Source organism: Chelonia mydas, chromosome 3, assembly GCF_015237465.2.
Source record: "Chelonia mydas isolate rCheMyd1 chromosome 3, rCheMyd1.pri.v2, whole genome shotgun sequence".
Lineage (NCBI taxonomy): Eukaryota > Metazoa > Chordata > Testudines > Cheloniidae > Chelonia > Chelonia mydas.
This window is the reverse complement of record NC_057851.1, coordinates 133,811,512-133,823,045: the sequence shown is the minus strand read 5'-3', so window position 1 is coordinate 133,823,045 and position 11,534 is coordinate 133,811,512. Positions and strand designations below refer to the sequence as shown.

The following is an 11,534-nucleotide window of genomic DNA, read 5'->3' as shown; positions in this document are numbered from 1 at the left end:
TGTCGGGCACTCTCAGGAGAGGAATAATCGGTGACACTGGGCGTGGCACTAGGTAACTCGAGGGGGTGGAAGACCACGAGTGTCGAGGAAGCCCCCCTGCTCTAGGCCACCAGATAACTCAGGAGGGTGGAAGACCACGAGTGTCGAGGAAGCCCCCCGGCTCTGGGCCCAGGCTAGCCTGAACACTTCTCCCTCCTGAAGGCTGCTGTGTTATACCTTCTGTTTGCTCTTGTTTTGTTGCATAGTTTTGCTTTATCCTCTTTGGTGATTCTTTGTAAGCGTTACACAAATAAAATTCTTTTCTGCTTCAAAAAAAAAAAAAAAAAAAGAGCTGAATTGGGCCAGATGAGCCCAATCAGCTAATTAGGCTGCAAACAGGTGAGCTTTAGGTTGGAGGCAGCTAATTAGAGAGATGCTCACCTGTGAGGGAAAGGTGAGGATTCTACAAAGACAGGAAACTGGAAGGAGAGGGGCTCTAGGGAAGGAATCTGCAGTTGCTCTCTGGGAGAAGGAAGGAAGGTGTGTTTGAGGGGCTGCTGAGACAAGTTGCCAAAAGTTACTCCCTGGGAGGAGGGAGTGAAGAGACTAACAAACCCAGGAGTGTGGGGAAGGCCAGGGGATATGAAAGCAGCTCCTGGAAAGGCAGCAAGGTACAGGAAATGGGCATTAGCTGCTGTATTAGAGGCTTCCTGAGTCAGAACCTGGAGTAGAGAGTGGGCCTGGGTTCCCCTACCAGCCGATGTGGGAGTGACACTGTGAGGCAGCGAAGCGGAAGACTGCCTGAGAATACTGAAAACTAGGAACCTTGATGCACTCACCCATGGAAGGGGAAACCACAATAGGGACCTGGCCTGAGGGGTGAGTCATGAAGAGGATGCTGGAGCGAGAGAGGGGCTGCAGAGGAGAAACAGATGGTGTGTTCCCACAGGAAAAGGCATCTGCCTGACCGAGCTAATTCCCAGAACTGCCAGTGAGTAGAGTAGCCCTGGTCACTGTGCCCAATTTGACAACAAAAAGGGGGCCTGCTTTTCAAAAAGTGCTAATGCCCACCCTCTGGAACCCAGGCCCCTCCTACCTGCTGAATCCAGATGATCTTTCAAGCTGAGCACTTAAAAATGGAGGCACCCAAAAATCACAAGTCACTTTTGAAAATGTTGGCCATGATTGCTTGCCTAAAATGGTAATGGGTCTCAAGGATATTTTCAGGCTCTCAGTCAAAAATGTAGATGTGATAACTAGTCAGACTGTTCAAGAGTCTATGCAATGGCATTATGTGACTCATTAAGAACCTCTCAAAAATGGGCAGGATGTGGGGGATCTACAAATCTATGTATGCAAATGAAAATGTATACAAATATTTGCTTTTGCAACTGCATGCTTTTCTGCAGTCTGACACACAGCTAGGCAAAATAACACTACCAATGCAAAAACAATTCATTTTTTCGAATATTAATGGGGACACTGAATAATTTCTGACAACTAAACAAATGTTCTGAGTAATTAACAAGCACTGGGGACCTGAACTAGTGGTGGATAAGAGGAAATTTATGACCATAGTGGTTCAGATAATCAGAATAATCAATTGAACAACATACTGAAAAAAGCCTGTAATGGTTCATATTAGCTGCTGAGATCATAGAAACGTCAAGCTGGAACGGGCCTCAGGAGATCATTAAGTCCAGCCCCCTGTGCTGAGGCAGGATAAAGTAAACCTAGACCATCCCGAGAGGTGTTTGTCCAACCCGTTCTTAAAAACCTCCCATGATAAGGGATTCCACAACCTCCCTTGGAAGCCTATTCCAGAACTCAACTGTCCTTATGGTTTAAAAGGTTTTTTTCTAATATCTAACCAAAATTTCCCTTGCTGTAGTTTAAGCCCATTACTTCTTGTCCAACCTTCAGTGGAGGCTTGTGTATAAATGGAGAACAATTTAGAACATCCCATAACATATTTAAAGACTACTAGTTTCCCTGCTCGGTCTTTCTTTCTCAAGACTAAACATGACCAGGTTTTTTAACCTTTCCTTATAGGTCAGGTTTTCAAACACTTTTATCACTTTTGCTGATCTCCTCTAGACTCTTGAGTTTAGCCACATCTTTCCTAAACCATAGCACCCAGAACTAGACACCGTACTCCAGATGAGGCATCACGAGTGCTGAGTGTAGTGGGACAATTACCTACCCTGGCTTACATACAACATTTCTGTTAATACACCCCAGAAAGCCTTTTTCACAGCTGAATCACATTGTTGATCCATAATCAATTTGTGATCCACTACAACCCCAACGTCCTTTCCAGCAGTCTACTGCTAGCCAGTTATTCCCCAATTTGTAGCTGTTCATTTGATTTGTCCTTCCTAAGGCTAGCACTTTGCACTTGTCTTTAATGAATTTCTTCTTGTTGATTTCAGACCAATTGTCCAGTTTATCAAGGTTCTTTAATTCTTATTCTGTCATCCAAAGTGCTTGCAATCCTTCCCATGTTGATGTCCTCTGCAATTTTTATAAGCATATTCTCCACTCCATTATCCAAGTCACTAATGAAAATATTGAATAGTACCGTGTCCACTAGTGACCACTGCAGGATCCCACTGGGTACATCCTCCCAGTCTGACAGTGAACTATTGATAAATACTCTTTGAGTATGGTCTTTCAAGCAGTTGTGCACCCATCTTATTGCAATTTTATTTACACCACTTTTGCCTAGTTTGCTTGTGAGAATGACCGGACCCCAATAACTTCCTCACTTTGGGCATCTATGAGGAAGAACTTTTAGAAGAACATTTGACAAAAATATCTTGTTTGGATCACTGAAGTAAAATAGCAAAACTCTCTTTAATGTCAATGAGAGTTTTGATCACTAAACCAATCTGTTACCAATCTTAGAACAATTATTTTTGGACGGGAAGCATTCAGGAAATGTCTAGTTGCTTGTGCAACTGTTTGCAAGATGCACAAATCATCAACCAGTCTGTGACTCTTAAGTTCTGTGACAGTAAAGAATTTTCTTGCAGACCTGCACAGATGTACATCTGATACACACACTAGTCAGCCAAAACTACTTGCTTGTAGTTTATTTTGAATATCTAGCCCTCAGTATATGACATCACCTCCTTAACTTGATCAAAAAAACATTTATGTTGAATTCTTCCCATTAAAAATAATAGGGCAATATTTTCTTGATGCCAATAATTACTGCTATCAAAGCAAAACACTGTCTGGATTATTTGTCTTAATTTAACCCAAATAGTACACAAAGCACAGTGTACAAAAACAATGTTCTTTCTTCTAAACCAGATCACTCATAGCTGTATGGTTTGAATGGAAACAAGGAAATTAATGTTTTGTAAATACTATTTTGTTTCTAGTTGAAGTTTTATTGTTATCCTAGTTAGAGCTGGGGTCATAGGATGTCCCATTAGGGTTATAATGTATGCACTTCTATAGTTCCTTTCATCCAACAGTCTGAAAGGACCATCTTTTAGTGACCAGTTATTCAAAATATAGCACAATGATCACTGGTTAGGGTTTCTAGGCATGACTACAGTATAAGTAATAATAAAAGCCCCTTTCAAACCTTAAGTTTCTCAAATCCCAGTGGAATTTAAACTTTCCTTAATTTCAGGGTGTTTAGATTTCTGGTTCTAATCCATTTTAGAGTTTGACTTCATGGCCCAATCATGCACCCAGAGAAGTCAGAGGTAAGACTCCCATTTGTACAGGATTGAACCCTGGCTTCTGAGCCCAGATCTGGATGCAGATGTAGATTTGAATTTCACATGATTTCCACCTAAGTTGGAATTCTAAAGTGACACTTAGGGATTGCAAATGCAAAGAAAGTGAGGGCTGGGGTCACAGAGGTTGCATAAATCCCCCATGAACTCAATTTTATACACCTCTGAATGCACTGGATTCAGAAAAGAAGATATGGTCGATATTTTGACTGAGGACATTAGGACGTGTTTACATTGACTTCTGCCTACCCTTCCCTACAATTATATTGCCCCGGAAAACTTTAGTGAAACCTCTAAGCTTTCTGATATAACACTTTCCCTTAGATTTATCTAATATCCCTTAACTTCCATCTAAATTAACCTCATTCTCATTCAGCCTCCCTTACAACACTCCCTGTATGATGCTTCCTTACTAAGGGTAACATATTGTGTCAGTGGTGAAATAAATCAAAGCCAACTCACTGACTTTTTTTCACTGCACTAACTACAAACCTGCCCAAACAATGCCAAGTACAAACACACTCTTGGCAGTAGCTCATGATTATCACTTGTGAGAGGGGGAGTTTCTGCATTTAACCGCTAGATGGAGTAGTGCCAAAACTGTCTATCTGATAACTCAATGATGAGGAAAACTCATTCACTTTCTAGATAGTGTTTTCATTAAATAGATCAATTATGCTCAAAACTGAGCATGTCTGAACATGCTTCTAGCATTTGGCTATGGGTACTTGTAAAATGGCATCCTGTATCGTATTGTTGTTACATGTTACTTTCACATTGTCTTGATATTTGGATACCTATTCTGTGTACCATTAGCAGTTTAATTGTTTGCCATGGGTGAGATTCTCAACATTAGCTTAACTCCTACCTCCCATTGACTTCACTGGGAGTAATCATTGACTTAAATGGGAGTGGGCTTAGGCAAAGGGTGAACGTGTTTGACAAGTCCACTCCATGAATGTTTTGAAAAGTACAATACAATTTGAATTTATATATTAACAACCTTTTATAGTTGTACTGTTTTTTTTAAATATTTTTAATTGCACATAGAGCAAGCATCAACTCATAGGCAAGACTAACTACTATTCTTGATCTATTTCTCTGATTTCCTTACCAATCTGTTTCTCAATCTCCCTGCGGCAGGTCAAGGGAATCCTTAGAGGTTTTTGTTTGCAAATTAGCAGGGAAGTAAAAACAGCTCAGTCTCACTATGACCTTGCTTCTAAAAACTGTCATCTGCATATCTTAAACCGGTGTTCAAATTTGTTTCTAATCCTTAAGGATCTACATAATCACTAATTTCCTTCTAGTCGAGGTGGAATTCATAGTATTCTATCTGCGGCCAATTAAAATTGCTCTTTAAGTGTCCATGAAGGTGAAATGATTTCGGACTAGAGCTGGTCAGAAAAATGTTTCCCATGAGCAATTTTGAATAAAAGATCTTTGTTCACAAGTTTTTGGGCTGGAAGAATTTTGGTTTTTCCACAGAAAGCTTTGAACTAATTCAAAAGAAAAATGTGAATTTTGAAATGAAGACCTTTTTTGTTTCATTTTGATTTCAAATGGCTTTCATTTTGGCATCAATGTCAAAAAAAATACATTTTAAATCAGAACAAGATGAAAATGTTTTCTTGGAACTGGTATTGCAACATAAAAAGCCATTTAGTTTTGGATTTTTGAAACCTACGGCCAAAATGTCACTTTAAGCTGATTTCACATTGTTTTGGATGACTTATATTGAAATGAAACAAAAGTTGTCCTTTCATTTCAAAATGTCAATTTGAATGAAGAAAACAAACCACCCCCACTCCTCCTTGATTTTCCTGAAGGGAAAGCCAAAACAATTTTTTTCATTGGAATCGACATTTTTGACAACCTTATTTTTCAGCAGAAACTACTGTACAAAATATTTCAGCCAACTCTATTTAGGACACTCCCTGCTGCAAAGCCTCTGCTGCTGAATGCTAAACACTACCTGTTGTGCTCTGTACTGCAGCGCTTACAGTTAAGTATATGATATGATTGATAATTCATTCAAACTGCTCTGTTCAGAAGTATTTTAACAGACTTTACAGACTATTTAGATAAGAATCACTTCACCCACTAGTGAAATGAAACAAATCTTCACCACACAGCAATGTTCTAGGCCAGGAATCAATGAATTATTTCTCACACTAAAGCTGCAGGGGAGAGAGAGATAGGCAAATGATAATTCTGTGAATAGGCATTTGGCCCGGACATGAGTGCTCACAGCCATACTCCTAAAAGTGTTACAAGATTTTTAATGACCACAAGTGATCAGATGTTGGTTTCCATTTCTTCTCTAAAGAATGCCTCCATTTCTCCCTGGTTTCATGCTGGGATATTACCTCTGATTCATATCAGAGGGAGCATCGCTTTCAGCTCCCACCTGGATTTTTCTTGGAAGGTCTCCCATGTATCACACTAACAAGTCTTGATCTGGCTGAACTCTTAAAATCAGGCATCATCATACTCTGAAGCGGTGCTATGGGAGAGTTAATGGGCAAGTGTCAGCATTACAGGAAAACTTTCTTGCCCCAGAGCATTCAGGAACAGCAATCTAAATTATGTAAAGGGTGCATCAAGCAAGTTTGCACATACAAATAAATATTTAATTTCAAGGATTTCAAGCTTGATTTCCATTCTCCTGCCCCATCCCCCCCACCCTGGCCTGAATTATTTAGAAGTTGGTTATCCAAGTACGTCAGGTGATCATAACTTTTTGATTCATTGGGGAAATAGCAGTTAGGGTCTTGCTTATGCTCTCGATGTCCTTTTAGCTTGTAACCAAAAGCAAAGGTGTTTAAAAGAACAGTGCCTAGTGTAGTCATTCAGTTTGTGTGGCCCTATCTCCGGGCTCTCTGTAATTCTGCAGCTTTGGAGTATCATGTTTTTCATGGGGGAAACTTTCTCCGCTCTGCGGTACATCTGAAACCACCAAGCAAAGCAGAGCGAGCCAGCAAACTGCCTACTGGGATTCTATGTCTGAGGTCAGGTCAGAGGAAAGTGTGCCACTGCAATACATGTAAACAAAACATTTGTTCAGAACATGTTTGTGTCTGGAAAGAGAAGGGCTGATAGCACAGGCCAGACACAGCTCTGTCAGTGCATCTCACATTTGTGGCCTTGCAGCTAAAACCTGCTAGGCAGCTATCCTCATCCTGAGTAGAGAATGAGAATTATGCCAAATAAGGCACTGATTTTGTGCTATAGAAGAGTGACCATCATTTCCGTTGTTGACTAATCACAAAATTGCACCTAAACAACGAGGAATCCAGTGGCACCTTAAAGACTAACTGATTTATTTGGACTTATGCCCAAATTTGTTTGTTAGCCTTTAAGGTGCTACCGGACTCCTCGCTGTTTTTGTGGATACAGACGAACACAGCTACCCCTCTAAAATCGCACCTAGGTCTCCAAAGATGAAATGTCAGTACAGCAAGTGCAGCCTTCCCAGTTACTGAGCCCTCCTTAGTTCATGGCAATGAAACTCGGTCAGTGAGACTGTTACTGGAATACTTTGTCCCGCTCATACAGCTGAAGAAGCAGCTTTGTTCTAATTGAAGCCGAGCAAATGTTTCACAGCAAATAACGTACTTAAGGACTCATTTGTTTCTTACAGAATATCCATGAGCAGATTGGAAGCTCCTTGTAGTATTTGGAATTATTCAGCCACTGTTTCATTCTATGTGAAGAATTCATGGTGAGTATTCAGATTTCTATATTTGATATTTTAGCTGCGTTGTTTAGTTGATGAGCCACATGGTATTGTTTTTGCTCCCTGACTGGATGAATGAGCAAGCACATCTGGTGCAAATACTTGCACGTTCAAATTAAAATGTGGTGCCCATAGATGTTTGTTTGAGTAAAACTTAATTGCTTGAACATTTACTGGAAGTGAATACAAAAGGTACATAGATATGGCTAAAATTAATTCATTTGTAAGTCTTACAAATATTTTACAGCATCGATCATGAATATCCCCAGTCAAGTGTACCGAGGAACTCAAGTCTCTCACTTCAGACATTTTCCCCGCCCCCCCAGCCATCATATTCCTTAATGTGTCCATCTCTGCCCACCTCATTGCTGCCTCTTCCTAGTTGCTCAACCTCCCAATCAGTCCCCCACGACAGACCCAACCACCTTCCATCACTCTAATCTTCCTGAAAAGTGACCCAAGCTGGCTTTCCTCCCCACCCTGGACCACTCCAAATCCATGCTATTTCCCTTCCCAGAGCCATATGCAGAGATGGGCGCATTCACTGGGAAGATGAGGGGCTTGTATTCAACTTTTCCTGGTAATGTCCTCTACCTCATTCAGGCTGGATACCACACCTCTCCAAATATTGGCCTGCTTACAGCTGCACTGTGTAGCTCTTCTGTTCACTTGCTGATCCAGTCTCCGATCACAAAGGACAAGGCAGCTGAGTGTTAAACATATGGAGTTACAGCAACCTGTGATCCATCCCGCCTCTGTGATCAGCACATGGAGAAGAACTCAAAGCTTGCCTACAAGTTATAGGCATGAACATGGCTGGCGGGTTCCCATAAGCCCTGGAGGCAAGAGGATTATAGCAAATCCATAGCAATGGCACAAAGGATACCTTATCCCCACGTAGCAGCAGCAGATGATGGTACTCTTCTATACATTCCTCCTCTGCAGGGAAAGAGTGTTGAATGAGAGGGTCCTGAAGAAGAGAGACATTGATGAACCCAGAGGTGTACACAGAAGAAAAAATAGTTCTGGGGTTTCTGCCTTCCTGCCTCCAGAACACCTTAGCATTGTTTTATGGCTGTAACCCTATCAGTCTTCATTTACCCCATATGCAGCACATCAAGCGCAGAGGTAGATTATCCAACCCCCAATTTACTGTGGCAGAAAAAGAAGAGACAGCAGCGTCATCATTTTTAACTTTTTGGAGGGGGTCAAATACTTTGAGAGCCATATAAGTACCTGGATAATAGGTCCCTGCACCAGGGACCATGCCTTTCTACTTATGCTGTAAAGTACCTAGCTAAATTCTGGGCACTGTAAAATTAATAAACCATCTCAGACAGTTTTGATTGTTTTGTTATACCTCAACTCAATAGATATGCTCCCTTCACTGTCCATATATAATTTAACATGAATAAAAATAAATAGTATATTTCATGGATTATTGATATCATAATGGATTTCTATGCTGCACTTAATGCATCAGCATATTTTTATGTGCTACAATAAATGTAACTTCTCCTTATCAGCTATTAAAAATAGCTTCCTCAATGCACCCTTCTCATTGATGTCCTACTACTTCAGCAGTAATTCCAGCAGCTTGATAAGAACCTCAGTCAAATGTTTAGGCCTTTGGTGAATATCCCATCCAACTAGTAGTCTCTGTGAATGGATGGAGACATGCTGGTTTCATTCCAAGTCGTTCCTTTATTAAACGGCAAGCAAATCACACATGGTTGTGTTGGTCCAGTCCCCGATAATGGTGGCTAACCAGTCCCACAAACTATGGCTAACCAAGGTCCTTGGAAATGCAATGTTTGCTCAGAAGGAAGATGGTCCTGGCCTCTAGTGTCTGACACTCTTTTCCTCACCAGCTAAGGACTTTTCCTCTCAAGGGAAGGGCAGTGTTGCCAAGACTCCTCAGATGGAAGAAGTCCAACTGGAGTGAGATTACAGAATCCTGATGATTTAGGTGAGAGAATACAAGAAAGTTTGCCATCAGCTTGATCCTCAGATATTTTTTCCTTTTGAAAAAAGCCTGAATCCCAGACTCAAGGTAAAGGAAGTCAGACACTACACTACAGCCTAAGTTGATCTAATGTACATTGCTCAGAGGTGTGAAAAAGCCCCTGCCCACACATAATGCAAGTTTTGTGCTGACCATACTGGTGCTATGTCATTAGGAGCCCCTCTCCTGCCAACATAGCTTACACATCTCACCAAGATAGAGTAATTTATGCTGACTAGAGAGCACTCTCCAGTTGGCATAGCACGTCTTCACCAGATGTGCTACAATGGTGCAGCTGCATCAGTATAACAGTGTAGTGTAGACTTTCCCTTAAAAAGAGGGGAAAATATGATTGTGTCTTAACCAAGAGGCACATTTGAGTTTTTGTATATGCATCCTGCCCAGAAAATATGCTGAATAAACGGATGTCATAGGATCCTTTTTCTTTTATAAAAGAAAAATCTCCATAACTCCAAATTTGACAAGGACAGTATCTATGCTATGCGCTAGAAATACTACCAGTCTTCCTTCCTATACTGAAGAAAGTAAAGGCGAGAAAAAAAGAAAAATATAATTTCATACTATTAAACTCCAAAATCCGTAGTACATTTCTCATAGCTCAATCAGATGAGGACCAGGCTCCAGAATTGAGTCATCTAGTAGTTTTGTATAACATGAAAGAGTATAGAAAGTGTGAAGGGGAAAAAAAATTCATATCCATGGCTATGTAGCCCAGGAATAATCTCCCAACAATGCACATATGATAACAGCCATACTGGCTCAGACCCAGGGTCCATCCAGCCCAGTATCCTGTCTTCCTACAGTGGCCAATGCAAGGTGCCCCACAGCGAATGAACAGAACATGTAATCATCAAGTGATCCATCACCTGTTTCCCATTCCCAGATTCTGGCAAACAGAAGCTAGGGACACCATCCCTGCCTAATAGCCATTGATGGACCTATCCTCCATGAATTTATCTAGTTCTTTTTTTGGAAACAGGATAACTGGATGTATACAGCTGTTTACACTTGGAGTATATGGAGGAGCAGGACTCCATCCACACACTCAAATTTTGCAACAAAGATTATTCCTGTTGTTTTTTTTTTCAACTGGTGAGATTTAAACTGTGGGGCTGATCTTTGTACTTCAAAACTTCAACTTTGTGTTCCCGTTTCTCAAATTTATCATGAACCAGATTAGAATCTCTTCTTTCATCATACATATTGGACACAAAGTTCTACTTACAAGACTCATGGCAATCCGCTTCCATCATCCTCACTAGCAGCGGCTTCCTATCTACTGAACTGTGGCAAGAAGAGTCATGCTCTATGGCAAATTCCACAGCCTCTTGGAGTGCCTATGGCCTCCTTTCGCTGACCTTGATCTGCAAGTCCAAGTCCAACTGAGCATCTATTGGTCCATTGCCAGGTTATCCTGGAAGGCCTTAGTGGTAACTGGGTACTCAAGGAACACAAATCTCCACAGGCCCTTTGACAGTTCACATGGAGCTTACTCTTTCCCTCTCTTTCTAGGCCTGAGCTATGCCCTGGCCAGCTCAGATTGAGGGCTAGCTCCAAACTACAGAATGAGAGTGTGTACTAGGCTTGGATAACTCAGTCACTTTTCTGAGGGTAACTTCTGCAGCAGTGTCAGGGCTGAGCCATCCAACCTGGCTGCTAAGGGTTCTGTTCCTCTTCCCAGCCATTCATTTAAGCGATAATGTTGAGCTGAGCCAAATGAGCCTCCAAGGGACTTTTTCCCCTCAAGGCTTTTGCATTATTTGAGGTGGGACTGCCTGACCTCTCCCTTCTGGGCTTCTGGAGGTTATAAATAGGGTAGAAAATGGTTGTAAATGTCCAGTCCTACCCAAGTCTTCTGATTGGCCCAATTCTGCATTCAGGCGGCTGCCTTCCACTATGGTCTGGGACCCTTTGGTTTCCTTCTGCAGCTGAATTTTTAGCTTCCTAAATCCTTTCTGCACCTCATGTCAGTTAGCAAGGTCCAGATTGGCCAAAGCCTATTTGGTCTCCCCTATTTTGATGAAAAACTTCTGGT

At 41.4% G+C, this 11,534-nt stretch overlaps 1 long non-coding RNA gene across 3 annotated transcripts; it reads left to right on the top strand.

The window, feature by feature from the left end:
- The first annotated feature begins 288 nt into the window (after positions 1 to 288).
- Positions 289 to 8,972, top strand: LOC122464832. Of its 3 annotated transcripts, none has more exons than XR_006289224.1 (3): positions 289 to 858; positions 7,378 to 7,458; positions 7,991 to 8,972. It is a non-coding gene; the product is annotated as an uncharacterized LOC122464832 (long non-coding RNA). The 3 variants fall into 3 exon arrangements; XR_006289225.1 differs by having other exon boundaries at positions 8,077 to 8,971; XR_006289226.1 differs by lacking the exon at positions 289 to 858 and adding an exon at positions 6,616 to 6,745.
- The last annotated feature ends 2,562 nt before the right edge of the window (positions 8,973 to 11,534 follow it).